The sequence below is a fragment of the Camelus bactrianus genome, chromosome 17, assembly GCF_048773025.1.
Source record: "Camelus bactrianus isolate YW-2024 breed Bactrian camel chromosome 17, ASM4877302v1, whole genome shotgun sequence".
Lineage (NCBI taxonomy): Eukaryota > Metazoa > Chordata > Mammalia > Artiodactyla > Camelidae > Camelus > Camelus bactrianus.
This window is the reverse complement of record NC_133555.1, coordinates 40076888-40103580: the sequence shown is the minus strand read 5'-3', so window position 1 is coordinate 40103580 and position 26693 is coordinate 40076888. Positions and strand designations below refer to the sequence as shown.

Below are 26693 nucleotides of genomic sequence, written 5' to 3'. Positions count from 1 at the left end.
AGGGGGTCATCCTATCCACTGCCTGCCTTCACCATGGACACAGGTAGGAACCCTTTCCCCTGAGCAGAAGAAGCAAGAGACTCTGTATGGTGCTTTTACTACATATTTCATGCCACCGGGAAAGATGCCATTAGGTTTGATTGGGAACCTTGGTTACCCACCATCTCTGCTGGAGGATAAGCAAGGGTGATGAGCCACTGAATCAAGGGCACAGGTGGCCTTAGACTGAAGTTACTGGAAGAGTAGCAGTTAGCCACCACTGCTGCTTAGCACAGCAGGGACCGGGCTACATTACGATGCCACACTAAGGTGCCAGGAGCTGCAAGAAGGGGAACAGTTGAGGTTCAAATCCGAGGACAGTATGGCAGGAACCAAATGGTCATTGCCGAAAGCCTCCCGTGTAAGTACTGACCTTCAACAAAGTATGGGGAAGAAGTGGAAAAGGGCACACCAAGATGGTTCAGATTGGAAATAACCTGGTCACTTCTCCCAAGGAAGAGGATGGAAAACTGTCCCCATATGTGCAAAGTTCAAGTGTAAGTGGGCTCATTTGGCAGGGGAGGGGGTGGGGAGCGTTTTCTTAGAAGGTGGGTGTGATGATGGACTCCCCAGGGATTGTAGCAGGAAAGTCAGGTGTGAGTTGCAGGAAGATGGAGGTAGCCACGAGAGAGGGGTGGGTCAAGAGCCAGGGAGGCAAAGGCTTTCCCACAGCTTCAGTTAACACCTGCGCAGTGATGTTTGAGCCTCACAGCACACACAGGACGGCCCGGAGGTGAACAAGACACAGAATAATGAGGAAATCATGCCCTGGGAAACAAAGGACAAAGAGGGTGAGCAATTCACCCAGGGGCCAGGCTAACGCACACACCCAAGGAAGTCAGAGTCCCTTCCCAAGTAGTGGGCGGTGTGTCTACCTAATGAAAGGAATTCTGTCCTGGGGACACTGGGGACACAAACAGATCACGAGCAGAAGAAAGTGTAGCAGGAAATGATCATTCCACCTAGTCTTACGTGTTGACAGGTATCTCTCCTCCCTTTCCTTTGTCCCATTAGTGGGACACCATCCACTCTGGGAGTGGCGGTCACTTCCTACCTCCAGGATGGAAAGTAAATGTCTCATCACTTGCTGGCAGAGTTTGAAGAGCAAGCCCTCCCTGCCCTGAAGGAAAGGGGAACCAGTTTTTTGGTTGCTAAATGTTTGAGCTCTAGGTTTTAATGAGCCAACATTCATTGTGAAAGAAAAGAAAACAGGGCTTTTGTATGGAAGAAACGGCTTTTGTATGGAAGAAACAAGGTCAGAACTCAAAGGAAGACTGTGGGAATAGGAGCAAGCAAGGGGTCCTGGATGGGGCCTGGAAGCTCAAAACATGCCCTCTGAACACCTAGAGGGGAGGTGGGAGGGAGCTTAAGACCTCTAGGTTGGGATGGTGGTTAGTGACGCCCTCTTTGATTTGGAGACATTACAAAATTAGTCCGAAAATCCCCAGACACTAGTTTTACACCAGAGGAGAACACCTCGTTAGCCATTCCAGGACATGAATGACATGACCATGAAACACAGGGAGACAGTCTGTTCTTTCATAGCAGATTGTTCCCAACCTAGGCCAACGACAGACAGTAAACGCACTTGTAAGTTTGGCTCTTTAAAGGAAACAGCATAGCAAAGTAGCATCGAATCCCATGAAATAGCAACAACCCAAGTAGAGCCCATCAAAATGCAGACCACCCCAGGCCTCTTGCACTTGCTGCTCCCTTTCTGTAGGATGTAAGGCTTCCTCTCTCATTTCATTCCACTGTCTGCTGAAATCTTAGCTTCTCAAAGAGGCCTTCCAGGGCCACCCTATCTGAAATAGCACCACTCTCAACTCTTAACTCTACCTGTTTTCTTCATAGCATATATTATTTCTGGTGTTACTTTGGATATGTGTTTATTTTCTGTTTCTTCTTCTAGGATGTTAGCTTCAAGAGGGTGGAGAATTTGCCCATTTTGTTCGCTACTCCAGCTTCATTGTCTAGTACAATGCCTGGCACGTGGTCAATACAGTCAGTATGAGGTGAATGAGTGGTCCATCAAGATAGAAAAATTTAGTCCCTCCATAAATACTTTAGTGAAAACATACATATATTTCAAATAGGTTTATTTCAAGTCAGTGAGGTATTATCCCAAACCAGTATGACCCTCTGCAAGCTAAAGAAAACCAGATTATCCTACTAAACCAATCTTCTTTTAGAGAAGAAAAAGTGGTCTGGGAGCCGGAATTACCTGTTGGACTGCTCCATCAGTCGATTGATCAGCCATTAATGTATCTTTGTTGTAGTTGTCAGAGCTTAAGAACATCAGTCAGCTCATGCCTGTCAGTGTTCCACAGCAAGGAGATAGGGAGACAGGGTCTGTCTTGTTACTTCTGTTCTTTGTTTCACCGTTTTCCTTCTCAAATTTAACTATAATTTTATCTCTTTCTTTTAATTTAAAGAAATACAAGGATAATGTAAAGTTTCTCAACGCCAAAGGGTATACAATAAAAGGTAAATTTCCTCAACCTCGGAGACACTTGGTCTGTCTCATCAGAGACACCCATTGGCATCTCATTGTGGTTGCAATTTACACCGCCCTCATTACAATGAAATTAATCAGCGTTTTATGTATTCTTGGCCATTTGGACATCCTCTTCTCTAAATGAGTTGTTCAAATCCCTTGCCTGTTTTTCCACTAGGTTGTATGCCTTTTTCTTATTGATTTATCATACTTTATATTCCAGATACAAGTCCTCTATCAGTTATATGTGTTCCAGTTATTTTCTGCCACCCAGTGGCTTGCATTTCCATGTCCTTAAGGGTACTTTCATGCTCTTATTAGGTGACTTTTATGAACAGTTCTTAATTTTGAGTCCAGTTTAGTAAACTTTCTCTTTGTGGTCAGTGTTTCTTTATGTTTTTTTATGTCTTGTTTAACCCAGGAAATGTAGAAAGTTCACAAGAGAGGGGTGGGTGGAAGAGCCAGGAAGGCAAAGACTTTCCCACAACTTGATTTTGAGTTTTGAAACTTGAGTTTGAAGAAAAGTATACATCTGTGAAAAGTGTCACCATAAACAATGTCACGGATATAACCATCACCTGTAAAGACTTCCTACTACTTTTTTTGTGATAAGAACATTTAACGTAGAATCTACCCTCTTAATAAATTTCTATTTCATGACTATGTGTTTCTCTATTATTTCCTTTCTCCAGGATAATGAAGATATTTTCTTATATTATCTTTTAAAGAATTTGTCGTTTTGCCTTTAACATTTAGGTTCAAATCCACCTGGAATTGATTTTTGTGTATAGTATGAAGTAGGGATCCAGTTCTGTTCTTTTCTTTCTTTCTTTCCTTCTTTCCTTCTTCCTTCCTTCCTTTCTTTCTTTCTTTCTTTCTTTCTTTCTTTCTTTCTTTCTTTCTTTCTTTCTTTCTTTCTTTCTTTCTTTCTCTCTCTCTCTCTCTCTTTCTTTCTTTCTTTCTTTCTTTCTTTCTTTCTTTCTTTCTTTCTCTCTCTCTCTCTCTCTTTCTTTCTTTCTCTCTTCTTTTGTTCCTTCTTTTCTTTCTTTCTTTCTTTTTTTTATATCTCATTGTCCCAGCACCATTTACTGAAAAGTCTTTCTTCTAATCCTCTGCAGTGCTGTCTTCACCATAAATCAAGTGTGTCTACATGTATGGGTTTGTTGCTTGGCTCTCTATTCTGTATCATTGATGTGCCTGTCTAGATTTTTACCTTAGTTACCTATACCTCAATAACTAGAGCTTTCTAATAATTCTTGTCATCTAGTAGAGCACTTCATCCTGATTTATGTTTTTTCTTCAAGAGTTCTTTGCATTTCAATAGAAATTATAGAAAGAACTTAACTAATTTTCACGGAAAGAAAAACCTATTCATTTTGTTTGGGATATCAAGTCAACAAGAATTGATGGCCTTTATGATCTTGAATCTTCTAATCTATGAACATAGTATGCCTCTTCTATACATATGTATATATTACATACGTGTGTGTGTGTGTGTGTGTGTGTGTGTGTTTGTATGCCTCTCATGTACATTATATATCTACCTATACATTACAGGATGGAAGGAAGAGCTGAAGAATGAAGTTTCAGTGAGGGCAGGAGCTAGGCCACCCCAGGGATCTGGGGAGCAGGAAGAAATGTAGTTTTTACAACACTCTGTTCAGAAGTCAAATTCCAAGGAGCAAGCATCTGATTTATGTCAAGTGCCCACCTATCTCTTGGCCAGGAGCAGATAGGGCAGACTGGCTTCTCAAAAGCAAATTCAGAGGCTTTTATTAAAAGATATGGGAATAAATGCTGGGCAGACAAAAATAACAGATGTCTACTACAGATACACAAAGAGAAATACAGCAGGAGGGACACAGGAGCATGAAAATAGAAGAGAAAGAAAGAGAAGAGGAAAGAAATGAAACAGGAGAGGTGGGTGGTTTGGACCAGTGTGAGCCATCTGAAGTGGCAGAATATGCCAAAAATCAAGAAAAATAACAGAAGCTTGTCCTCCGCCCAGAGACAGAGTATGACTTCTGTGGGGCTTCATGGGCCAAAAATGTTAAAAATTCTATTTTATGACTGTGCTGGTATAAAGACAAATATAATACAAGCTGGCTTTACTATTACATATTTATTATGATTCTGGTTATTCTTTCTTCGGACCTTAAAAGAAATTCAAATTAAAATATTTTCATGGGCTCCAGACACTGGCCTAATACATGAGCAGGCCCTGCCTCTGCCCTTTTCTCTTCTTCCCCGCCACTCTTCCCCAAGATGCAGCTTGCATCTGTGTTTACCTTTTCCTTGCACGTTGACCCTGGCACCTGCAGCACTTTGCCTGAGGGCTCTCTCTGGCTGCGGGGGTAGGCTCTGCCTGCTGGAGGAAAGGCTGGAATGGCTGGGGATTTGGCATCCTTCTCCAGCAGCTCTTAACCAATAAGCAATGGGAGATGGTGTGTAAATGCGCCAGCTCTTTACCTCTCCGGCTGGAAAGGAAGAGGCACATGAGCATCCAAAGCAGGATTAACCTTCAGTCTCCCCGAGTGGCTACTTACTTGCGTACGAACCTTGTATTGGTTGCCTTTTCTTCCCTATTTTAATTCTCCACTCCCTTATCAGGGTTTCCAGGCATGCTGTTCCAAAACAACCATTCACACTCAAATTCTTGGGTCAGGGTCTGCTGCTGGGAGAACCGAACTGAGGCAACGCTCTCCAGGGTACCTTGTATTTGGGGACAAAGCACACTAACATGCCAGCCTGGCCACCGAATGGAAAGGGATGGTGCTTTCACTCTGCAGAGGGGGGAAGAACACAGGTCTAGCAGTTATTTTCTTGAAGAGATGCTACCTAGTTTGGGGGGCAGTGGGGAGTCTGGTCTTGAATATTTTCTCGGTTGACTGTAGTGAGAGTATTATTCCTGAGGTTTTCTTGGTCATCAGACCTTCTTAACCCAGGCATTTTTCTCTTGTTTCAATTTCATATAAAAACTTTAGCACTGGCTGAAGAATGATGGACTATTTAATTCAGTCACAGCCTGGTGAGATCTTCCTTCCTGGTGTTTGGCTGACTGAATCACTTAGTTTATACAAACCAATAGCAGCAGGGCGAAGCACTCTGACAACATGAAGGGTTATGGAAAGGCTAATTCATATTAACCATCTGAGTTATGCTTTCATTTGCTTTAATGTGGTGGATTTGGCCACAGGGACAGGAGGCCTCCTGACTGCCCCTCAGAATGAAATTTTAAAGGAATGTGTGTTTTTGGAAAAATCACTTTTCTGTAACACATCCAGAGTTCTTTTAAAGATGCTTTCGCTTGCAAAACTTCAACTGAAGAGCCATTATTTACATTATGAGCCAAGGTAGAGTGCTTGGGAAACTCTGGAAGAGGAGACTCTAGAAGAATTATACACATTTTCATGGCATATTCACTGGTGGAACTTTGGAACAAATGTGCTTTATTCTTTCTTTAAAATAGCCTTTATGGTTTTACCCGCATTGATACATCTGTAATTTTCCTCTCCAGTGTCCTTACAGGGTCAGGTCACACGCAGCATAATGATTAACAGCATGAGCTTCAAACTCACAAAGATGCAGCCTCGAATCCTGGGTCTGTCACTTTTATGTGACCTTGGACTAGTTACATAACTTCTCTACACCCTGGTTTCCTGATTTGAAGAATGGAAATAATTATACCCACCCCCATAGACCCGTGAGCTTAGTGTTGGGTTAAAAAATTATGCATGAAAGTGCTTAGCATCTACTAAATGCATTAGGTACTAAATGTTATCTTTTTTTCTAGTTCTTGCCCACTGTTTCCTTAACCTGAGTTTTGCCACCCTTTTGATAACTTTTGTAGATCATTCGCAATGTCCTCAGCAAGTGCAAAGCTGCTTCCACTCAAGGCCAGGGCAGTCTTCTGTAGATGGGCATCTGGTGTAAGGTCTGAAGATGCAAGATCTTGCCCGCGCATGAATTTCTCCCAGAAGCCTGATCTCATGCCTTTGTCTCCTTGTCCACCATGCTGGACACTCTTTGGGACTGAATGACAAGGGTGGGACCTGACCAGGTAAGACGCTATGTTCTCTGAAAGTCCATTGAAAGGATGAAAACTGGGAACCTAGCTGGGATTTGACATTTTGCCTTAACTTTCTCATCTTTGTGAAGACAAGGTAATTAGGTGAGAGAGTAAGCAGAGGCCTGAGGTACTGAGAGGCGGGAAAAGTAAACTTCCATTGTGGGCAGGGTCCCCCAAATACACAAAACAACAGGGCACATGAGGCAGAGACAAGGGTAGACCGTGTTCAGAGTTGTCCAAAGTCCAGTAGTGGGATAACCATTGCAGGTGGCTGTGGACTCCAGCATCCTAAACAGTCAACCCAGATGACCTTGAAGCTAAAGGTAATAACCACATAAATAGTAACGCACTCCGCTGGTCCTCTGTTTTACAATTTGCAAAGCATTTTTTCATACCCGTAGCCTCCATCCCTCATAGAGTTCAGACTGGAGGCTGCTGTCATGGTCACCAACATCCACGTCTGTTTCCTGGGCAGAGACGCCAAGGCAGAATGAGCAGTTGGGAGGAAGAAGACCTGGGAGTGAGTCTCTGCCCCCGTCATCCCATTTAGTAGCTAAGTGACCAGGGCCACCCACACAGCCAACTGAATCTCAGAGGATTTACCTGTAAACCATGGACATCATAATGTCTATTGCAGGGCTGTTGGGAGAACCATTTGAGGTACGTTCCCTGTGATGCTTCATAAACTCCACAGGGCTGTGTAAATAATACGTTACTCAACTTACGGTGCTTAATCCAGGGCCTTGCGTGTAACAAGGTCTTAATATTGAAGTTCCCCGAGAGACAGTGAGACACAATAGTGTGAAATTCCAAAGCCAGATGCCTCATGTAAAAATTACAAAGTGAATTGTCAAGAACGGGTTTCGTAACTCCTGAGTCCTCTCTCACCCACCGCTCGCCTGTATTTTGTATAAAAAAAAATACACCAAAAGAGTAGAGAGAATTTTTAAGGGATGTGTGTGTGTTGTGTGTGTGTATTTATTTATTTTCGGAGAAAGCTGTTGCCGTGACGTGAGACGTCTCACTCCACTCAGGGGGATATGGTAAAGAGGGGTATTTTTGCCGCAGATTTAGCGAGGGGGCTTCCACGGGGGCCACTCAGAAAGCTGTGACATGTGTGGCCTGTCTTTGGACACGTGGAAGGAAAGATCGGTGTCTTACTGCAGAGACAAAGTGGTCCATGACCGCAAGACTGAGGGGACAGAGTTGGGTGGAGGTGGGCTCTGCAGATGAGAGGAAGAGTGGGCTTTGTCTGGGCTCAGCTCAGCAGAGCCCCCAGGGGCCAAGGGGGAACACTGGATCTCTAGGGGTTGTGGAAGGAAGGAACCTCGCCTGACTCTCAGAACAGAAAAACATCTGTTTGGAGGAAGGCAACTCCCAGGGAAGGGCTGGCAGGAAACCTCCAAGGAGCCCACAAGAGCTCCCTGAGAAAAACGTCAGCTCCACACATCTGCCAGAGCAAGAGAAGACAGAGCTGGTTCTGTTGACAATCAAGCAGGATTTTCCCTGCCCCTACCTCTCCTCTCTTCTCCCACTGCTGACCATTAAACCAAGAGCCTTAAACCAAACACGAGGCTATTCTGAGTGGGGAGCCTTGACTAACTGCACAGGGCACGTGTGTATGACACTGGCCCTGGCCCTAAGCGATCTCTTCCATCAGCAAGCACTAACAGAGGCTTCTGGCATCTGGCTGCATTCAGGGAGGTCTTCCTCGGGCTGCACCCCTCAGAGTGACCTGAACAAATGTCGGCCAGCAGCTCTCCTCGACCTCCTCCAGGGGGGAAACTGAGGCACAGGAGATGACTAGTGCTATTCAGAGCAGGAGAACCCCGTGGACACAGGAAAATCTCAGCCTAGTAATGTGGCCATGGGTCCCAGGACAAAAAGACATCTTTGGCAGGATAAAACCTCCCTAGAAGACCCCAGGAATGGCTGGAACATTCACCTTGAACAACAGGAACTTCAGCATGAACCTCAGTTCACAAGCAGCGTGGGCTGGTGGGCCTGATCTGTTTAGGATTTTGTAGGCTGTGGTTGAAATCTTGGCCAGATTTTTCTGGGAGGCAGCCATATCCCCTATGGGTAGGAGACCCTCCTGAGAGGCTGAAAAGAGCAAGGTTTTTTTTTTTTTTTTTTAGAGTATTTATTTATTATTTGAAGTATAATTGATTTACAATGCTGTGTTAGTTTCTAGTGTACAGCATAGTGATTCAGTTATATATGTATATTCCTTTTCATATTCTTTTTCATTATAGGTTGTTACAAGGTATTGAATATAGTTCCCTGTGCTGTACAGTAGGACCTTGTTGTTTATCTATTTTATATACAGTAGTTAGTATCTGCAAATCTCGAACTCCCAATTTATCCCTCCACCCCTGCTTCCCCACAAGTAACCACAAGCTTGTTTTCTGTATCTATGAGTCTGTTTCTACTTTGTAAATAAGTTCATTTCTCTCATTTCTTAGATTCCACATATAAGTGATATCAAATGGAATTTTTCTTTCTCTTTCTGGCTTATTTAATATAGTAATCTCTAGGTCCATCCATGTTGCTGCAAATGGCATTATTTTATTTTCTTATGGCTGAGTAGTATTCCATTGTATGTATGTGTGTGTGTATACACAGCACATCTTCCTTACCCAGTCATCTGTTGATGGACATTTGGGTGGTTTCCATGTCTTGACTATTGTAAATAGTGCTGCTGTGAACACTGGGTTGCATGCATCTTTTTGAGTTAGAGTTTCCTCCAGATATATGCCCAGGAGTGGGATTGCTAGATCATATGGTAAGTCTATTTTTAATTTTTTGAGGAATCTCCAGACTGTTTTCCATAATGACTGCACCAAACTACATTCCCACTAGCAATGTAGGAGGGTTCCCTTTTCTCTACAGCCTCTCCAGCATTTATTGTTTGTAGACTTTTCAATGATGGCCATTCTGACTGGTGTGAGGTGATACTTCATGGGAGTTTTGATTTGCATGTCTCTGATACTTAGCAATATTAAGCATTTTTTCCTGTGCCTGTTAGCCATTTATGTATCTTCACTGAAAAAATGTTTGTTTGGATCTTCTGCCCATTTCTTGATTGAGTTGTGTATTTTTGTTGTTGTTATTGAGTTGTATGAGCTGTTTATATATTTTGGAAGTTAAGCCTTTGTCAGTTGCATTGTTTGCAAATATTTTCTCCTGTTCCGTAGGTTGTCTTCTCCTTTTGCTTATGGTTTCCTTTGCAGTGCAGAAGCTTATACATTTAATTAGGTCCCATTTGTTTATTTTTGCTTTTATTTCTATTGCCTGGGTAGACTGCCCTAGGAGAACATTGCTAAGATTTATGCAAGAAAATGTTTTGCCTACGTTTTCTTCTAAGAGGTTTACAGTGTCTTGTCTTATGTTTAAGTCTTTAAGCCATTTTGAGTTTATTTTTGTGTACGGTGTGAGGGAGTGTTCTGACTTCACTGATTTACATGAGGCTGTCCAGTTTTCCCAGCACCACTTACTGAAGAGGCTCTCTTTTCTCCATTGTGTATTGTTGCCTCTTTTTGTCGAAGATTAATTGACCCTAAGTGTGTGGGTTTATTTCTGGGCCCTCTGTTCTGATCCATTGCTCTGTATGTGTCTGTTTTTGTGCCAGTATCACGCTGTTTTGATCACTAGCTCTACAGTATTGTCTGAAGTCTGGGAGGGTCCTCCAGCTTCATTCTTTTTCTTCAGTATTTCTTTGCTGATTCTGGGCCTTGAAAAGAGCAAGTTTTTTAAAAAAACGTAAAGCATATAGAAAAACCTCAAGGAGCCTCCTGCAGTGTCCTCTCCCCTTTAACGACCTCCCTGTGTGGGTTCACTGGCAAGACTCAGCTCAGTGGAGATGGTGATACTGATACCATTTTGACCCCTAATCCCAACTTCATCCCCGCAGCTCCCAAAGCAGAAGAGAGGTTCTGGTGGCTGGTGGTTATGCGGCTTCCCAGTTTACTCCCCCTCCTCCGTCATCCTGGAAATTCGGCCTCAGAGGCAAACAATCCCATTACAAAGAGGAAGACCCGCCTGGCCACAGTGTATCCAAATGGATGCGTTTACCTGTGTAATGTCTGCCTTTCCCCCTGTTAGTATTCTCTGCGCAGGCTGGGCTGTTCCCATTGGGTTTCTCATGTCCCTGAGTGTAGGAAGCACGTCTAGCTGTTTGTTCAGTGGATTTAAAGGAGACAGGTGAACGAAAAATTTTGCAGAGAGCTGAAGTCCAGGATCCTTAGGAGGTCTGGCTATATCTCCACATGTCTTAGGTTACCTTCCCCAGAAGTAGAGCCTGAGGAGGCGATCAAGGGTGTGTGGCTTGTTGAGAGGATGCCCTCAGGGGAAAGGGAAGGAGGGAGCCAGGCAGAGCAGAGGGCAGAGCAGGGAGGATGGGGTCTCCGCTGGAGGCTGCTTTGGCCTGATCCACGGGAGCTCTGGAGCATGAACCTCACATAGACATGTCTTACCCGGAGGTGAGGGGCTGGCCTCTGGTACCCACATGTCAGTGGGTCATGGGCTGTCCACTGCCCCTGGTGGGGAGATTTAGCCTCCCGAGGGAATTCTTTGGTGGAGGAAACAGCTGTGATCCCTTAGCAGCCAACACTCACAGCTGCTGAGAGGTGGGTGCACCAGCCAGTGTCCATTCCCCCGCCCCACACTCACCCCCTCCCCCAACAGACATGCCTGAGCAGGTGGGTCCCTAGGTTTGAGTTCTCAGAATATGAGAAAGCAAGCTACTCTTTGGTCCGCTAGCCTAAGCCACATTCACGGCCTTAGGGGTATCTGGTGCTTTCCCAGTGATCACAAAAGGGATGCTTTGTTTTCCGTTTGACTGCCAGTCCTTTTGAACACAGACGACTCTGTCCGAGACCCTGGAGGGGAGACGTGGGGAGTTGGAGGATTACAAAGCCTTGCCCTCGCTCCCCGTTAGACACTGCCCGTGTGGAAAGTGAGAGGTGTGTGATACAGGGATGCGTCAAAGGGACTTACAGGCTCAGCTGAGGGATGCCAGTAAGGGGCGTCTGCTCCCAGAGCCCCTGCCGAAAACCCTCCTCTGCTTTGAATGGCACCCAGATTAAAATCCCAACTCCACACTGCAAATCCGGCCTCATCTGGTCCCTGCCCACCTGTCCCACCTCTCCTCCTCCCATTCCCCCTCTTGCCACCCGCCAGTAGGCGCTGCAGCACCTCTTCTGTTCCCCAAACCGGCACATCTCATTCGTGCCTCAGAGTCTTGCTCTTCCCTCCACCTGGAAGGCCTTTCTCCCTGGTCCCCCACCTAGAGAGAGAGGCCAGTGTTGACAACCGTCCAAGATGGTCCACACCCTCACTTGTCACCACCTAACCCATCACTCCCTGACTCTTCTCTCCATGTATTACTTGATTATTGCATTTTCCCCTCCCCCCACCCGGTCTCCAAAACACAAGGCCCACGAGAACACAGATCCTGACTCACTCGCGGCTCCCTCTCACTCCAGCAACTACATGTAGGAAGGGCAGGGAAGGAGGCTACTGAGAGCGAAGGAGGAAGAATCATACATTATATTTGGCAGAAGTTGAGTTTGAAGTTCCAGCAAAATATGTGGCTGGAAATGCCCAGGAGACAGCTGGAGATGCCTGGCTAGACCCAGGGGAGAGTTTGAGCCTGGGATCTGTGTCTCAGAGTCCTTCCCATAATGCTAAGAGCAAAAGCCCTGGGTGTGGATGAGAAGACAGCTAAGAGCAGAGCCTTAGGCAACACGTACATTCTGGAGATTTGTTTTATTGCTGCCTGGCATGTTCCTCCACCTGCCGTTAGGCATCCTCTCTCAAAACTAAAGTTGCAGCTGAGCATGCCTTCCCTCTTTCCCCACGTTTACCATCCCTGCCCCGTCACAAATGCAGAACAGCCACCGCAGCCCCTCTGGAAGCAGCCCTCTCTTTCCTGGCAGCGGACAGGAGGCTGCCTCTTGGTGCTGTGCATATGGAAGTTCAATTACCGTCAATGGGAAGCCCATCTGTGGGGTAGGGGCAGAATACACAATGGAGATTGGTGCACCAGATAGGAGCCTGGATCAAAGAGGAACCCACGGTTTGCGAAGTCCTTTCATCCTCCCTGATGAAAGGTGATACATGAAGGCAAAATTATTATGATTATTTCATTGGGTTCCAATTGGAGATGGGCTGTAGCTCCCCAGCACGGACAATAGCGAGTAGCCTGCATGGATGTCTCTCTAATATATACAGACCTGCTGCACACAATCTAATGTGCGTCTGTGTCTGTGTCTGTGTGTGTGTGTGTTCACCAGTAACATCGCCTAAGTAGTCCTGATTGTCTAGGAAGCCCTAAAGGGAATCACAGACTTGAATTCCCCGAGTCCTGTGGATACAGACATACCATGAAATATACATATTTTATAACTGTGTATCGAAAAAGCCATAAAGTAGGGGGTAAAGGAAACAGTAAGGACATTTGGGTTTGTCAGCGTCTCTTGGGAGAGAGCCCGGAGGATATACCATTCTTAGAATAAAGCTTTCATTTCACAGTGCATCAGTGAGAAAATTAACAAGCTCCCTTCGTCCTGTTCCATAATTCATTCTCTTTGTTTTAGATATTGAGCTGAGCTGGTGACTTGAAACCGTGCGAAAGAGCTTTTAAATACAGATCTAGGCCTGGCAGTTCTGCCTTGCCAGTGATGGAGGACCAGCCTGTCCCATCATTAGCTGAGATGGACAGCGTGTCACTTTGTCATTCAAATTCCTTTTCGATTTAACTCCGCGTCCTTCACTGGTGCCGGCGGTGGCACTGCAGAGGATGTTTTCTGGGCTGAGCATTTTCCTGCCATCCCAGGATTACTATTGTGGCTGGATTTAGAGGTCCTTAGCTTGAAGCGAGGATAAGGTGCAGCAGAGTTTGTGGGGTGGGGGAGGGGAGAGCTTTTTCAGGCCCCGTGTTGATGTGACCTTGCACACAAGCTTTTCCTTCCTCGGGGAGAAGCTAACTGCTGTTTTCAGCAGCTCTGCATTCTTGGGGAAAGTGGAAGGCCACGGGAAGGTGACAGCTGAGGCAGGGCCATCACAGCAGGTCCCCGGGGTGGGTCATTCACTGGGCTGACAGTCCAGTTGATGCTTGCTTGGGTTGGGGCCTTGCATTCATTTGGGTGCTGACATCCTGGTGACAGCAGCAGAGGGAAAGTGAGCCAGGGAGCAGGGATGGAAAGCCTTGAAAGGACTCCCCTAAATGATGGTTGACTGGCTTGATGACATCGTACCCCTCAAGGCACAGGGATGCTGAGGTGTCATGTGTGTGTGGGGGGGGGGGCTGGGTGCATTTCTATTTAGGCTATGGCGGCAGTGGTACCCTACAGAGTCAGCCTGGTGGCTCCATCCTCACAGCGCTTTGTCCAGCTGGGTCTCAATATCCATTAGTCTAGAGTCCATCTTCCCTGCTTTTTTTTTTTTTATTCCAGCAGAAATAGAGGGCATTCTTCCTGCAGTCGTGCAGGAGAGATACAACACAGAGGCGATGCCTCTCAAGGGACGTATCAGATTCTTGAAGAGAGTATAACAAGTTTAAGTGGGTCAGATGCCATGACTCAACAGCTTCTCCTTGATCCTTTAATCTCACATCTGAAGCTCACGACCTAGCCAGGTTACCCGGGGGCAGCACCATCATGGTACCAGCAGGGCTTCTGTTCGGGGAGGTTGTATAATCCACCTGCTGCACCATTCCACACCCAGCTTGAGAGTATGAACATGATTTATAAGTGGAAGCTCTTGTTTTCAGATCGACCAGTGTCATGCCAGGGAAATTCTGTCCTCTGGGAGGAGAGCCGCAATGACCAGGCCGCTGCAAAGTCTCACAAATGCCAAGACTCCTCAAGATGAAAGTCACCTCCAGGTGAGTTGGAGGGAGTAAAGACAAAGAACACTGCAGGCCGGGGACCAAGAAGTGTAGGACTGAGTTTTACCTCCATTTCTAGCAACTGCTACACACACACACAAACACACACACACACACACACACACACACACACACACACACACACACACACACACACAGAGTCCCTTCCAAAAATGCCATGGCTTCAAAGAAGAGACAGCTGCCTCCCTACCCCTCATTCATCACCTGCTTGCTGGCCTCGGACTGATAAGACAAATCCAGATCAAATTACCTGGCAGCTGGGAGAGCTACGAGATAAGGAAACGAGAACTCAGTAGGAGTTCAGTAGAGTAGCAAAGATCAAATTGTGTATTAAATTTTCCAGGCACAAAAACCTCGCTCCCTCTGCAAACCTAGGGGAGGCACCTCAAATCACTTGGCACCAAATAGGCCTCCTTGGAGGAAAAAATAATGCCTTCAGCATCTACGAGAAAAATTAAGAAAACCGAGCACTGAGAGGCCAATCCATTCCCACTGGACCAGATGGTAAGAAGACAAAAGGCAGAGATAAATAGTATAAAGAGATGAGTGGCCAGTGGCCAAAGAAGCTTTGAGCAACAGAAAGAACACTGGACTGAGCAAGAGACTTGGGTTCCTGTTCTCTCCCTTTCTCTCTCCCTTTGAAGATGCACTCAAACCCCTCAGGGATTTAGTATTTTTTTTGTAAGATGGTGGAGTAGAGATCTCTTCCAAGCTGAGATCCCTTAGGCTTGATTTTTAAATTTCTTGTAACCTAGTTTTCACAAGGCGTTCCATATGATGGCTAACCCTTTTGACGCAGGCATTTTCTGAGCTAAATCTCAAGTTTGGGCTACAGAATACTCCAGAGGCACTGCCGAAGTTTTAACTTTTTTCATTCAAAACTACCAGTTTTGTTTGGGACGAAGCATCCAGACATGAGCTTTCAAAATAGCAGTGACCTAGGGAAACTTTAAAGGGTGGTGGAACTATTCCATATCTTATTTGTGGTAGTGATTACACCAGTCTGTGCAAGTGTTAAAAATTATAGAACTATACAACAAAAAAAGGTGAATTTTTTGTATGTAAATTTAAAATGTATCAAGGAAAAATTGACAGTGATTCTCCAATATTAAATCAAGCCAAATTCCTAATCAGATGAGCTCTCATCCTTTACCAAGAAGCAAAAAAAAAAAAAAAAAAAGAAAGAAAAGGAAGAGCGCAGATGTGGTTGAGCGATCACATCCATGTCCTGAATTCCTCACTCCCTATAGTCATACACCTTGCTATGACCTCTGATGACCTCCCTCCCTCTCTGCATCCAGCCACGTGACCTGTTTTATCCAATGGGATGTTAGTAGGTGTGACCCAAGCAGATACTTGAAAGAGCGCTTACATGTTTCCATTTGCATTTCTGCTTTTGCCCTTTGTCACCACCATGACAACATGCCCAGTCTAGCCTGCTGGAGGACGGGACATGAACAGGGTTCTAGAGCTGAGTCATCCCTGCCAACATGAGCCAATAGTCAGATAAGTTAGTGAGTTCGGAGACCAGAACTTCTTAGCCAGTTCAGCCTAAATCGCTGGCACACAGACCTGTGAACTAAATCAATGCTTATTATTCTAGATTTTGAAGTTGTGTGTTATGCAGTATTATTGTAACCACAGATAACTGATAAAAAAGTAAGAAGTTATGAACCACAAGAAAAATGCAGATGAACCAAGGAAAGAGTTCTCTTTGGGGAAATGGGGAACTATGGCAGTTGGGTACACTGTTATTATTTTTTTTAAAGAAAGGCTACCTGAAAAATTCTGTACAGGAAGATGGAAGCAAGACTGGAGAGGAACCAATCCAGGGATATATCACCTGTGATCCGTTCATGACTCTACCTAATGATGTGGATCTCTCCACATCTTTGAGTTTGAATTCATAAAGTCAAAAAATACAGCCTCAGATGATTACAGTAAAATAATTGTAGTATAAAAACAGATCAGTGCCATTGCAGTCATCTATGAATACATGGGAATAAACACACACAGGTATGTGTGTATACATATATATATGTATATATATAAGAGTCAGCCTGTGTACGTACCTAGGCATGTTCATTGTGTGATGCTCCCATTGTTGTAACTGGGGCGGGTGTGGCAAGGTGTCAGGCCAGCATCTTATTGCATAGGAAGAACTTTGGTCTGGCCAACACTAAGCCGGGTAATACATTCAGACTGTGACCACCCTGCCTTTAGTTCAGTCACCACCCAGGACAGAAGCCAGCAAGCCAGAGGGACTTGGCAGGTTGGTTTCAGTCTGGATTAGTGATGTCTTAGAAGGAGAACAGGAATGGAAGGTCTAATCTAGGCCACAAGATAGAGGAAGAGTTTTCAGGGTGGGAAGAAACTTGGAAACAGGAGACCAATGGCACAGGGATGGATCTGAGGGTTGCATCCAGACTGGAGCAGGCCCAGTCAATGGCTGGAGTATAATGTCCCGATAAAATGGACATTCTGGAAAAGGTAGGCGGCATGTCAGGGCTGTACAGGATTAGGGGGTGGGTAGGGGTTGATAAGGGTCAGATCCAGCCAGGTAGGCCCATAGGTGATGGGGCTGGGTGGGGACGCACCTTGCCCACAGTGGAGGGCCGTGAATATCTAGACCCACATTCTGGATCACCCTGGAGCAGGTGTCAGGGTAAATCTTAACATACGGAAGGAAGATCCCTGACTCAGTGAGAACCAGGGCACTAAAGAAAAAAGGAGAGGCTTCAGGCTCCGTAAAGCTGAGAATTAGGAGGGGCAGATATGTGCAAGTGGAAAGTGGCCTGGGTTAATTTAGAAGCTGGGCACCGACGCGTGAGCCAGCTTTTACGGGCTCCCGGAGCAGGCCAGAAAGGTGATGAAAGTTCGTCTAAAGGCTCTGGGGTCCTGAGTCATATCCAGCCTTGTACCAAATACCGTCAGTTTAACTTCCAAAACGTCCCTGGGGTCTGGACCTCTCAGCGTCCTTCCCACCGCCATCGCCTGTCCTGATTTACGCAGCGGCCCTCACTTGTCTTCCTGGACGGCGGCCAGAGTGAGCTTTCTGAGGTGCAGCTTGGGTTGCATCACTTGCCCTGTTTAAACCCTCCCAAGCCTTTCTGGATTCTTCGCCAGTAGTTTCACTCTCTTAATCATGACCTGGGCTGCTTTCGCGCTGTGCCTCCCTTGCTTCGGTTCTGCGATGCCTCCAGCTCCTCTTGACTCAGCACCTTCACGTAGGCTCTTCAAAGTAGGTAACCCCGCTTGTTCTCTCTCGTAGCATCCTAGCTTTTGTCCTCAAAGCCATGAACGTAATTGGTAAGAATTTGTCATCAGTTTTGTTTGCTTGCCTCCTTAGTGTCTGAAACCCCCACCAGACTGTAAGGTCTATGAAGACAGGGACCAGTTCTGTCTCGTGTGGCCCAAAGCATAGGGTCATTGTTGAATAACTTTATTGATTAAATGAATGAAGTTTGGAAACAAGGCAGAGAAGGAGCAAGACGGACCCTGGTCAGAGGAGCAGCCCCCTGGCCCGCCGTGGGCACCCCAGATGCAGGACGTGTGTCGGCGGGTCGACTCCTGTCACGTTTACAGCCACTGTCTTTATCCGACTCAAGGATGGGTCTGGGCTAAGTGGACGTGGGAGGGCCACAGAAGGGGCACGTACGCCTATAGAGCCGCAAAGGGCTAAACGTGTTAGGCTTTGAAGGTTCATTCGTTCCTAAAGCATAACCTGAAACCCTCCTTGTGCCCAGACTCTACCTACCAGAATAGACTCTCTCTACCAGAAAATGGGGGTTTTCTTCCTCCCTCTGACTCAGCCGTCTTGTCCCAACAGCTTACCATCCACACTCTCGGCAGCTGACGAGGGTTAGAGGGAAGCTTCCAGCTAGAATGTCCGTTGCCGGGATCTTTGTTGCCTGGTTTTCACGCCAGCTTCTAGGCCCCTAGCCCTTGTCTCTGTCTGCCCTTTTGGTCTGTGCTCCTGTCTCTGGGACTTGTGGCCACGCAAAGAAGCTTCACCTTGAACTCGGTCACTCCCTGAGGTCATCTGTGGTCTGGTCTCGCAGGTAAAACAGGCTGAAGCTGCCCACATGGTGCGCCGAGGCTCCGAGGCTTGTGCTGCACTCCGGCCAGTGTGGATGATGTCCAGTGCTGCCCCTGCCAGACCATCTATACCAATGGTTCTGGCCTAACCTGGCCCCACGCTCCCTTCTGTCTCTTTCCTCCAGTGGACCCCACGGTTCTGCCTTCCCTACCCTTCCTTCGTTAAAAAAAACGAAAGTGAAAATCATTGGAAAACCTTAAGCTTCCTAGAAAATAAGTTTGTTTTATTCTTTTTTATGCATGTATCTAGAGGTAGCAGTAGCTTAGAAGCCTAGACCTTCTGCATTGATCTTAAGCCCTGGGTCTCAAATACCCTTCAGGTTGGGTTTTGAAGAGCTGGGAGACAAGAAGACAATGAGCAACTTAGACTTAATGAAAGTGAAATAATTAAACACTTAGCATTGGCAAAGCCACGCTTTGTGGTCAGAGCAAAACTGTCAGAGCCAGAGATGCATTCGACAGAGGGAGACCTCAAGTGACCGCAGTGGGGAGGGCCTGGAGTAATCAGAATCCCTTCGGCCACCAGCAGCCTGAATGGTGTCCTTGTCTGGCCCGTCCAGAGCTCTCACCCTCTCCCCCATCCACCTCTGCAGGGCGGAACTCAGGCACTTTGGAGGAAGACTTCAAAGACTTTTTTTTTTTGCAAAAAAAAAAATATAATAGAACCCCTATCTTTCAGGAGAAATGAGCTCCTCCTAAATTTTCAACATTTCAGAGATCTAGGCAATCACGCTTAGGTACGAAAATAACAGAGCAGCAAAAATAGAACTGCCAAACTGTAACCAAGACAGACAGTCTCCATGATTTAAATACTAGATCTTGAACAGCGTCTGTGTTTAGCTCCTCAGTTCAGACGCTAGAAAATAGTGCGGTGTGGGTGTGTTGAGGCTGATGTGGAAGGAGGATCTTCAGGGACCATTGAAGAAGTAGAGGAATATGGAACCGGGGTGATGGGGGAAGGGGGTCCCAGAGCAGATATCTGTCCTTGGCTTCCCCTCTCAAAGAGATGCAGCTGCTCTCTGGGAAGGAGGGATGGGATTAGCCACTGCATCCCCCAGGGGAGTTAAGTCTACAGATATTTTATAATTTGCCTGCAAGTATTTATGTGTTTTAACGAGGGCAGAATAATGAACTGAATATGTGCCTTTGAAATAGAACTTTTTGAAGATGATGCTTTAGTGACTCCCAGGTAGTGGCTCCAAGGGTAGAAAGTTCAGGCAAAGTGGACGGGCAGTTCTTCAGGCAGGGACGTACTTTGGACGCACTTACACCACCCTTGATATCAGCTCAGGGAAGCAGACTTCTAGACAACTCCTGGGTAGGGCCGAGACTGCTCAGAATATTGCATATCGCAAATGAGATTAGTTTGCTGAAAACGCTAACCCTGTGTTCCAGGGAATTTGACTTTCAGTCACAAACGGAGCTAAGATCAAGGCCCTGTGCCAGGGGCAGAACGGTCTGGCCTGGGTGCCAGGCATTTGGCTGAAGGTCAGGGTCTCTCAAGGCCACTGCACATCCAGGGGGCAGAGGCAGGGCCCTTGCTTGGGAGGGGTCTCCTGAGCCATGGCCTCTGCAGGGACTTGGGTGCCCCTCCCCCCATTCTGCTGTGCCGTTCCCCCCCCCCCCCCCTTAGTCACCAGGCATCTAGAAAAGCTCTCTCCTTGTTTTATCTGGCAGAACCTTGGGACAATCGTTGGATCGGGTTCAACTGGCCAGGAAACCAAAGCCCACAGAAAAATGCCTCATGACTCCTGCCAACCTCCTGCTCCCTCGGGTCCCAGCGCCAGACAAAGAGCCCTGCCAGTGTTTGGATGTGCGAGAGGAAGGACGTTCTGGAGCTAGAAGCCACAGAATGGGAGTCGTGTACTTTCCGGGGCTGCCTCAGCCGGCCCGGCTGCTGCTCCACTCTGTGGCTCATGAAAGGGTTCTCACCTCCTGGGCTGGAAGGGAGTGGGTCTGTCTGCTACCCAGGCGGTTGCCTCTGTGGCTTTCTGAAAAAGAATGCGTGTGCTTGTCAAAACAGAACTTTCCTGTGGACTTGGAAGAGTGGGCCTGTCTGCCTGCCAGGAAGGAGCGCGTTTCAGTCTGGATAAAAAGGGAGAAAAATTCCACTGTGCAGGCCCATCAGCCATGGCTCGGAGCAGCCTTCCTCCCTCACAAAGACAGCCAGCTTCCCCAGCAGTTGCCCACCAACTCTGTCTGCCTTGGTCTGGAAGCGGGGGGAGGTGCTGATGAAGCCATGAGGGGTGAGTGTCTTCCTGATCGTGGATAGGGAAATAAAGCTCTCCTCCCTGGGTGACAGGAGCCTCCAGGCTCAGGGACTCATGAGTAATGTGTTGGTAAACACTCTTGCGTGGCGTTTCCAGTCATTTTTTTCCCTCCCCTGTAGGCTGCTGTTATCCCCCTGATAGTGGAAAAACTGACACATGAAGAGGACTTGCCCCAGGACCTGGAGAAGGGCCCTGGAAACCTGCTCGTGGATTCATCAGCAGATTGTGACAGCGTGGCCCTGCTCCAGAAGTTTTCTCTGGATTCAACCTCCCAAGGCAGCCACCGGAGCCAAGTCCAGGGCCCAAATCAGATGTGACTCTAGGAGCACAGTAAACACACCAGTTTCTTCTGCAAAGATGATCTAACTTGGGAGCGATTGATAAATATTCCCTTCCAGTGCTTGATAACCCAGGTCCCTTGGGGACTCCAGATACCCGAGGGACTCTTCATAAAACTCAAAATACATCCAGAAGAGGGACCCCATCTCCTCTATGAATTGATCATGTTTCCAGAAGGCAGGTCTGCACATAAGATATTTGTGACTACATGTAGATGCTAAGTCCCTGATTGTGAGATTTGCATCCATTTAATTTGAGTGGTTGGGTGAACTTTCCCTAACAAGTGAGGCAGTTCCTGGGTAGAAGGAAGGCAGGCCAGCAGAATCTGGGCTGATCTTACAAGTGGCTTGTTCTTTGCCCTTGCAGAAGCATTAGGCTTTGAGATACCAGAGCCCTCTAATATCTGCCTGAATTTCTGGAGACACCAACAGAAAGTCTTGGCAAGATGGAGGACATTTTTGGATCTAGCTCCCAAAACTACAGCCGTAAGTTCCAGAACAATAATTAAGCATTATTGCAGCTAGGAATTGCGGTTAATCAATTTATACAAACTTGTTTAGATGTAGCTGGGAATTTTTAACTGAAGTATGCAGGCTTGCACATTGTTTACTGGTATCAGTAACTTACATGTGTGAATGTGATTGCTTTGTTTATAAGTACATGCCTGACTCCCTACAGCTCTGAGGACAAGTATATAACACAAGCCATGTACTGTTTTCATTTCAAGCAGAACTTTGTCATTGTTCCAGAGGTTAAAAATCAACAGCATGGTATAATGATAAATATGGACAATAAGTGAAACTTAAGGACTAGTCTCCTGTGTTATTATACCTGCTGATCTCAAGGTGGTTCTGCTGCTGGGAGTCCCCAGTATTTTATCTCGGTTCTGGGGCTAAAACTTAAAGTCAGTGGTGAGAACCTACAAGTGGGGCCAGATTGTGACTCAAGGAATGTATATAGAGTTTAGGAAACTTTATGCATTTAATAAGGATGTGAGGTGAAGGAGGGTATAGTTCAGTGGTAGAGCGCATGTCTAGCATGCATGAGGTCCTGGGTTCAGTCCCCAGTACCTCCATTAAAATAAATAAATAAACCTAATCACCTCCCCCTACAAAAACAAACAAAAAACAACACCCCTCAAAACTCCCAATTCCCCCCCCCCCCAAAATAAAAAAAAAAAATAAGGATGTGAGCTAAGAAGTCGCCATGGGCATCATGTGTCTCCTCATATAGTGCTGTTGGAAGTACACCATGGCGCTCCCTGAGAAGTCTTCTTGCCAGAAAGAATTAAACCTGGATTTAATCAAGCACCTGGGTGTAACTGCCAGTTTACAGGAAATCCAGGAGATCGTGCTAAACAGCGTCATGAGGAAGAAAGAAGCCCAATACAGAAAACGGGAAATTCTATGGGACAAGGGGCTGGACTTCTCTAATACACAAATAACATTGAGAACAGGGGGGAGGAGAAACTGGAATAGCTTAAGAGAGACTTAAGAAAGATACTTAAAAAAACATAATGTGCACACCTAGTTTGAATCCTGAGTGCATCAAACCAGTAGTTAAGAATTTTTAAAAAAATAATCTGGGAAATTTGAACAAAGACAGGTTATTAGATAATCTTGGTGATAATATATTATGAATATGATGAACACAAAAATCTTTATCTCTGTGGTGGGTATAGATATAGAATCAATATATAGGATATATAATATATAATACTATGTAAATTATATAAATTTATATATTTATAGTTTATAAATTATATTTATAATATATAATAATATTTATTTATTTATGATGAAATGAAATCGCTGAGATTTGCTTTTAAATGCTGTAGGGAAAAAAAGTGGATATAGATAAAATGAGATTAGCAAAACGGTGACACTTGTGTGACTTGTACCCAAGTATACTAGTCCGTTTTTGTGTAGGTTGAGTATTTCCGGAACATGGTTCCAAATAAACAGAAAGAAAGTGATAGAAGAGTTGCAGCTTCCCATCAGGGAAATCTTGAAAGCTTACTGCTGCCTCCCTTTGTGACGGGGGAAGGGAGCGTTCAGAGCTGCAGAGGGAGCCCGATAAGGCAGATGGGTGCCACCAGCTCCCGAGACACGGGGCACGCCGCTGCTGAGGGTGACGAAGAAGGCTGGTCACTGCTGAGACTAGAACCAGAAATCAGTCTAGAATCCCTGCTGTCTCCACCCGCACTCCCGCCCTACTTCTCATCCTCCCTTCTGCTCCTCCCCAGCACAGTGTGACCCCGGGAAGCAGACGGTGTGTGCCCTGGTCTTGAGAAGCAGACACACCAACATGTAGAGAAGGAGAGACTTAGTCAAAGAATACAAACCCCCAAGCACCCTTGACCACTTAAATCCACCCGTCTCCCAGAGCACGTTAGTGGTAAATCATGGCGGCCACGTGGAGACGGGAGGATGGAAGGGTCCGCAGTCTTCAGAGGGCCTGGGGACACTGACCACAGCAGCTGCTTGGGAATGCTGGTCAGGCTGTCCCTCAGCGTGCCCTTCAGTCAGGATCAGAGCAACAAGACCGGGGTCCCTGGTCTGTGCTGCCTGGCATTCCAGCCTGGGTGGTGGATCCAAGTATGGGTGTGCAGGGGCTGTAGCTCCTTAGCCAGAGGCACCTCCTTGCTGGACCTCAGTCTCCCGCCCTGGGACCATGTAATCTGGAACAACCTCCAGGGTACACGTGGCACATGCGTTTGCTCCATACTCCTGGTTGGCTCAGTGCATTTGAAAATGTGTTCCGGTTGGCTCCTGGGAATAGCCATTTCAAACCTCTTAACTCTGTGCCTGCTGTTCCCTTCTGCCTCCTTTCCTGACACAGACCCAGGGAATCTCTGTCCTTCACTTTGCTGCTCTTCCAGACTTGCACCCCGGACTCCTTTTGTCTCTCCCACCCCTCCTCTGTACTTGTTTTATTTGCAGAGCCCCAGTTGTTTGGGCTAATTGGAAAAGATATTTGAATGGAGATAAGTCTCTGGTGAAAGAAAAGCCACGGTTAGAGGATGTTTTGTTCAAAAACAGTCTCGTTCCTGTAAAGCATGCACAGTACCTCTACCTGCTTAGCTCCAAATAGCTCCAAATATAGGTCATGCCTGTTGGATTGGTGGCTTCTAAACTGGCCTCCCTGGCACCCCAGGTCTCTGCAGAGGTGCTGGAGGAGCCAGCACCGGCTGTGAAGGAGGGATAAGGTCAGAGGACATCAGAGCTTGCCCACACAAGGGTCTCACAGCCCACCTTGACCTAAAAGAACTCCCTTTTCTTCTGCTGTGATTAAGACCTAAAAATATTTTTTCCCTGTCTAAAAAACAAAACAAAACAGAACAAAGTTAAACACCAGCTGCTTCAATAGGTAAATATTCTAACTCACTGTTGATTTCCATTCAGCCTTTGCTAAAGGGCTTGAAAAAGATTCCCTAAGATGTCTGAACATGCCACCTGCATTTTTGTTTAATCTGTTTGTTTTGTTAGCAGACCTTTCCTTCACAGCTTGCATGAAGACCAACCAACCAGCCCAGCCCTGTGTGATTTAATACACATTTGCAGAACTGGGGGATTCAAAGGTAATGACATTTCCTATAGTCAGTCTTTTTCCCAAGTGGAAGTTCAATATCACCAACCAGCCAACATTCTGTTTTGGCATGCCCCTGTCCTCACTGTGCCCGCCCGGATCCAGTAGGGATGTTAAGAAGCCACCTGAACACAGCAAGGGTTGTGGGGGAGACAGTCTTTCATTGATCAGGAAACCTGGACTGTTGCCTACTGGAAAGCAAGGTTGATAAATCCATGTGGTTTGGACAGACTCCTCCTCACCCCTCCTACTCCAATAATTCCCACAGCAAAAGGCCAAGCAACATTTGATAGAGAGAGAGGAAAAGTGGCCACACTGTTGACCTCAGAGGAAACCCAGGAGTCAGCAGTGAGAGCTAATCACCGCCTTCTTGTCACCATTTCCAATAAAAACGGTGGCAGAGTTACTGCCTCATAACCACAGATTCATCTAGACCAGGGCTTCTCAAACTTTAAGGTGCACGCTCATCCCCAGGGCATCTTGTTAGTGGGGAATTCTGACTCAGCAGGTGTCAGGTGGGGTCCAAGGTCTGCATTTCTAACAAGCTCCCAGGTGCTACTGCTGCTGGTTTGTGGGTCCTACTTAAAAGTCAGGGTCCAGCTGACATAAAATGCTTGTATAGACTGTATCAAAGACGAAAGGTCTCCCTCACCCAGGGTAAGCTCAGATTCCAAACATTATGTAGGGGGAACTGAGAAGGGGGTTCCTCTGCCCTTTGCCCTCTTTTTTTTCTCCAGCCTTAGAACACCTGCTTCCTAGTAACCAATGAGAAATGAAGTCAGTGATTCCTTCCTGTGCAGTTATACACTTTAACTCATACCGAAATTCTTGACTGCATTCCTCACTCTGGAAAAGATTCTAATTTGACAGTGGAGGGTGAGATAAACCCTGTTATCAAATTGTATTTCCTGGATCTGTCTAAACAAATTCCCTTAAAACCTGCTAAGGAAATGGTTCTGCTGTTTCCCCGGTAATCTAGGTAGAGCTGATGTCATTCAAAACCCAGAGATCAGCGAAGGCCACTTCCGCCCATTTCTTTTAGGTGCCTCAGAGGAGAACTCCACACTTTAGAGATGTTTTCTCTATAAGAAGTTAAAGAGACAGTGCGTGTGAGCCAACCAAGTTAAGGGTCTACCATTTCACGTTGGGTAAAGAAATTGGAGGTTACAGAGGGCTGCTGTGTGCTAAGCTTTAAAGACACTAGCTGTTGATCACTTCTTGCACTAAGCACACAAAGCTTCCTATTTCTTACTGAATTAAGCATAAACCTTTCCAACTTTGCAGCCACCATTACCCACCATACCTACCCAACTTTCTTAATATCGCTCTAACTTATTTATCCAATCAGTGTACAAAAAGGAGCGTTGATGAGTTGAAAATTTTTTTAAACCATGTAGATATAATTATGAAACAAGAGCAACCTAAATGCCATGAAAACAACAGGAAATAAAAGCTAAGTCTCTAGGCCCTTAGGAGACTTTTACTCCCAAATACACCAATTTCTTTCTACTCCAAAGTTGTCTAGGAAAATCTAAACCATAGTCAGCTGTCTTGCAAAAATCTAAATTGGTATCAATGCTCAAAAAGGAGACAGGAAGAAATGCAAGACAGGATTAACTTAAACCCTCCCTTTCATCAAGAAAACCTTCCAAGCGTGCTCTCCTGATGAGGGTGGGGTCAATGGCACTGTGTATTTGCCCGTGTTATTTGCTTTCTTTTCTGGCCAAATGGTATTTCTCTCTCTTCTGAATGCAGATCCCTTATTAAAACCTCAAATATTACTACTCCCCTAGATCACCTATATTCCTGTCATAATGCTCTCCACTGCAACTCATGTATAGATGGTTTGCAAAAAAAAAAAAAAGTCCACAATTCTGAGGA

The 26693-nt window shown here is 46.0% G+C and overlaps 1 long non-coding RNA gene across 1 annotated transcript; it reads left to right on the top strand.

Annotated features, from left to right (window-relative positions):
- Nucleotides 1-6392: 6392 nt before the first annotated feature.
- Nucleotides 6393-22408, top strand: LOC141573712 (uncharacterized). Its single transcript, XR_012499728.1, has 3 exons — nucleotides 6393-6596; nucleotides 14380-14493; nucleotides 20293-22408. It is a non-coding gene; the product is annotated as an uncharacterized LOC141573712 (long non-coding RNA).
- Nucleotides 22409-26693: the final 4285 nt, after the last annotated feature.